The following is a 4,886-nucleotide window of genomic DNA, read 5'->3' on the forward strand; positions in this document are numbered from 1 at the left end:
CCAAACGATTTTATTTAGTTTAGAGAAGAGCAGTTCCGTGGAATGAATGCTACAGTATATCTGACTCAAGTTGAAAAAAAAAAAAAATTATCCTTAGCCGGATAAAATCGACAGGAGGTAGCAGTTATAAAACGCACTTGATGGCCTTGGGATGAAGGGGTTAAAAGCTGGGTCGTGTGTGTCTGTGTGTGTGTGAGTCAAGGATATTAAGTCAATCTTTGGGATGGTACGCGAAGTCTCCTTGATAAATTATTCTGTCTTCAGCATAAATTAAAAAAAAATATATGACCATGACATCAAATAAATAATCTTTTCATCCCTGTTACATTCGGCAGCACCTAATACTAGAACAAATACAAATGGTATCAGATGAGGAACATTCCGTTTTAGTAGGGGTATGGAAATGAGGTGGTTGGGAAGTAGTTTTGTGGGGAAGTGGAATAAGATACCTGTTTGTCCACTTTAACATGCCCTAAAATTGCTCTCCGTCTTGAGTGCTGAGCTGTTACAAGTGATTAATACTAGAATATTGGGCTAGTCATGAAGAAGTGCTGTAGAAGGGACTTAGAGCCGTAGTGTTGCCCTCATCGGACACTGAGATGCGTGATATAAGGTGCAAGAGAATGAAAAATTTCCGTCAAGTTAAGGTATAGAACTCTAACGTTTTAAGTGTAGCTAGTTCGATAGTTTCAAGGATAGGCGGGAAGCAGTCACTAAGCACGTACTACAGAATCATTACGATATTTTTGGTAAGAGTCTGTGTCGTAATTACTATCCTTGGCCCTCTTCTCGTAGTGTAGTAATATCTTCAGAAGGTAGCTCTCATAGGACAGCTAACCTAATGCACTCGTTTATTATTAAACAGAAAATGTTTGGGAGCTACTATGAGCAATATACTTGTTAGAGGCCTTATCTGGGAATGTTTAAAAATATCAGGTGAGGTCCCACCGAGACTCGAACTCGGATTGTTGGATTCAGAGTCCAAAGTGCTAACCATTACACCATGGGACCGCGTAGGAGAAGAGTCACTCAATGCAATGACATCCTTATGAACTCAGTGTGTGTTGCCTCCAGTTGATTAAGTTTGGTTTAGGAAACCCCTGATAATGTAAGGTGATGGAAAATGTGTAGGGTGCGAGTATTGGGAAGTTTAAGTTATTTCTTTTCTTGATATCATTGTTTTGTAGATACACAGGTACATTTGTGCTTCATATATAAATTGTTGAGAAGAGGTCGTCCTCCCAAATAATTTCTGTAATGAAGAATGGTTAACCCTTTCACTGCTGTGGGAGCACTTTGTCTTTTATTCATGCTGACGCTCGGGCAGTGACTTGCTGACCCTGATGGAAATAGGGGTAGCTTGTGTCACCTGCTGACTCATGTCCCTTCGTAGGAAGCCTTTTTTGTGAGCAGTGAAGGGCCCGCCGTACATGGGGAGTTGCTTGCCAGGAACACCAGTTTCTGATACTGGATTGGATGTTGACGTTCAGATGCGTGTATAAAGTGGTAGAGGAAACTTCGGAACACCTATTTCTTGGCGATTTATTTTGCGTATATTAACATTCTTGGAAATATCTTTTGAAAATGGACATCGTTTGCATCAGGAGCATACATGAGGATACTGAGGTGTGATGTGCAGAGTAAATCGCTAAGGGAGAGGTGTTATGATGCCTGCAGTATCACATAGAATACAACACTCCATCCAACACCAAACCATCTGGCGTGGCACCAGTGTAATAGCGAGGCCGTCACATTTAGTAGGAATGGTCCCTCAGGGTAGGATGAATAAAGCAGTCAGGTGGCAGTGAGAGGCAAATGATACAACCCGTCAGCTTAGTGCATGCTTAGTCTTGTTCAGGTCGTCTCATATCCCTTCAGTACGAGTGGTCCGTTTCTCCTTTTTCTGGTATCTTTCTAAGATGAATAAACTTTTCTAGTGGTAGCAAGAATGTGTTTGAAAAGCCGCCATCTTAGTCCTGGGTTAACCTCTTCACTGTGATGACATGTGTTTTTCCCACTGCACAGCGATGTATGGATGGGAAAGCACGGTTAGCTTCCAGGAGGGAGGAGCAAATGGAGGCGGAGGATTCTTCTGAGGAAGTGCTTTGCTCAGTAACCGGACGGTGCTGGAGAGGGAAGCCTTCACGTAGTGGCATCAATATAGGTAGCCCGCACCACTGCCTGGTTGTATATACGTCCCTCACTTCCCTCCCTGTGTCCCGGAAAGAGGATAGTGAACCGCAGGAGATTGGCAGCGTCGTCCTGCAGTCCACCGGTGTCACGTCCAGATGGGCCTGGCATTGCACCTGCTACTACCCACAGTCCAACAGGAAACAGTTGCGGGCTAACTATGCTGTTTACGGGAGGGCTACCTATTGTATTATTTGCTTTTGCTGTGGGTCTGTAGGTTTCATCGTGTCCTGCTGCCTAGTGAACCTACACAGATTTGCAGTGATTTAGTCCATGTTACTACTAGACAGTCTAATTCAGCTTTGAAGAGCCCGTCGAACTGAAGGGGGTTAGAAAGACTACCTCTCAAGCACGGAAAGTCTCCACATGTATAATATACATCTGGGAGCAGGGCAGTGAAATGGCGGGGGACAGGGCGACATGGAGGCGATTTGTTCGTGGCCAGCCCATAGTGGATTTAGGCGTCTGGGAATAGATAGATAGATGGATAGATACATTAATGATCTGGAGATAGCATAAATAAATCTTCAAAACACGTCCCAGCACTGAAAGGGTCAACAATGGAGAGGTTCTTGATGAGTTGAATAAAATCACCTGGTGGTAACATACTCAGCTTTGGAAAAAACCATCATCATCGAACGAAAGAGAAGCGTGAGCTTTTCGCGATCTGTTAACTCACTCACCTGAAGAAAATAGCCTGGTGTTAGCCTGCATAAAAGAGGTAAGGAGGTGGAAGGGTAATGGAGACTTTTATTTCTGTTACTATTAGGACCCTGAAAAAAATAAAAATGTTTGACGCTCAGGACCTGCTGTGCATAAAATACATTACTTAACGTGCAGAGAAACGATTAAATGAGACACTTTAAGAACCTGATTTAAGATTTCTCCAACGTGGACAGAAACTGTCTTATATTTTGAGTGTTTATCACAGTTTTGTAATTGTAAAAGTGTAAACCTGAGTCAAGCGCCAGGGAATTCCTTTGCTAGAAAGAGCTGACGTTTTTTAGAAGCAGAAGACCAGAATATTATTATTATTGTTATTAACATTATTATTATTATTGAAAGTGATACGTGTGTCCGTAAGAGCTGGAGGTTTAAAAGTGTCTCAGCTAAGGTCCCACCGAGACTCGAACTCGGATTGTTGGATTCAGAGTCCAAAGTGCTAACCATTACACCATGGGACCAGTGAAGACGTCATGTGTTTAGTACCAAGACATTTTTTTTTAACTTGTGTCACAGGACACCAGCTATATGAAAGTAACCCGCGCCTCTTGTTGTTTTTGGAAGAGTCTCGGATTTAAACTACTACCATGACCATACGCACCAACCTATCATACCCATCTTCACAGGTTGTATTGCTTCTGCCCAGCCCAACATCATCATTATCACAGCTCGCCTTGTAAACTCACCTCCACCCACACTTCTAGGAAAAGGACATAGCTTAAACCTTCCCACCGGCATCGTCGCGCCGTATATAATGTCGTCTTCACACGGGGGCGTTGTTGTTGTTGAAACTCTCGGCTCATGTGGAAGTGAAACTAGTGGACCGCAGGAAACTGGACACCTCAACTGGAGGCTCCCAGAGGTGTTATGTTGAGGCTATGTTGAAGGATTGTGTGTTGTTATAATGTAATGCACGAGGTAAGTGTGTTGCGATGTGGAGGGGCATTGCAGTGTGGGCATATTGGATTATCTGTTATCTGTGAATTGATAATATGGCAGGAAAGGCTGGTGGCGGCATCTTAGTCCGTCGATGTATATTGGTGTCTCTCAGGGTGGGGTCATTTCTGAGGGATGGGTGTCAGGTGGTGACTCAGAAAAGATACTGTTTAGTGAAGGTTCTGGGTGGTTGCAGTGGCCGTGTGTTTGTTGATTTGTTTGTGAAGAACAGTGTTGGTCTAGGGGAAGGGGAGATATGCATTGAAACATTCTAGGGATGTGTGGTTGTTCGTTTGTTATTGCTTTGTGGAGGGCGATGATGTGGATGATGTACTACAAAGGGGTGTAACCAGGACTAATGGAAGTGGGTACAGAGTGTGTCATTCTCTCTCTCTCTCTCTCTCTCCCCCCCCCCAACAAAAAAAAAAAAAAAAAAAAAAGCGAAAGTTGAACAAAAGGAAGCCCAAATCAGGTTCCGTTCATTTTCAGATACCCGGTACCCGAACACATGCGTAGCCTATAGAAGACCAGCGGTCATAAGCAGAGGGATATACAAACTGACGAAAATAACTCTAGAGTTGAACATTTGCGGACAAGAATAAAAGTACCGGTTACCTTGCATTCAAGAATTGGAAGGTCTAGTGTGTGTGTGAGGCGATCTCTTCTCTGCTGAAGAAATTTAAAAGTAAACAATCGTTTCGTTTAGTTTATAGAGGCTCCAACATGCATGCATGCGTCGGCCATGGTTATGGCGGCTGTCCATGCTGCTTGATCTCTGGCAGTCTCCCTATCCAGTCCCTTATCCCTGAGGTCACAGTCTGTGACCTCGTCCCAGGTCTTTTTCGGTTTGCCTCTCGCAGTCCTACCCCCAGCGTTAACACTTCTCATTTTCTGCACCCACTTGCCATCCCCCATCCTCTCCACATGCCCAAAGCATACAATCTGCCTCTCCTTATCACATCACCAATACACTCTAGTCCCATCCTTCCTCTTAACTCTTCCATCGTAAACCTACCTGCCCCCCTCCCCCCAGGTCT

The 4,886-nt window shown here is 44.0% G+C and overlaps 2 non-coding genes across 2 annotated transcripts; both read right to left on the reverse strand.

Annotated features, from left to right (window-relative positions):
• Positions 1-939: 939 nt before the first annotated feature.
• On the reverse strand, positions 940-1,011 carry TRNAQ-CUG (transfer RNA glutamine (anticodon CUG)). The gene has a single exon. It is a non-coding gene; the product is annotated as a tRNA-Gln (tRNA).
• A 2,291-nt stretch (positions 1,012-3,302) lies between these two features.
• Positions 3,303-3,374, reverse strand: TRNAQ-CUG (transfer RNA glutamine (anticodon CUG)). Its single transcript has one exon. It is a non-coding gene; the product is annotated as a tRNA-Gln (tRNA).
• Between the last annotated feature and the right edge of the window lie 1,512 nt (positions 3,375-4,886).

This window comes from Coenobita brevimanus, chromosome 62 (assembly GCF_032717465.1).
Source record: "Coenobita brevimanus isolate Jiangsu-jjx chromosome 62, ASM3271746v2, whole genome shotgun sequence".
In the NCBI taxonomy this organism is placed as follows: Eukaryota; Metazoa; Arthropoda; class Malacostraca; order Decapoda; family Coenobitidae; genus Coenobita; species Coenobita brevimanus.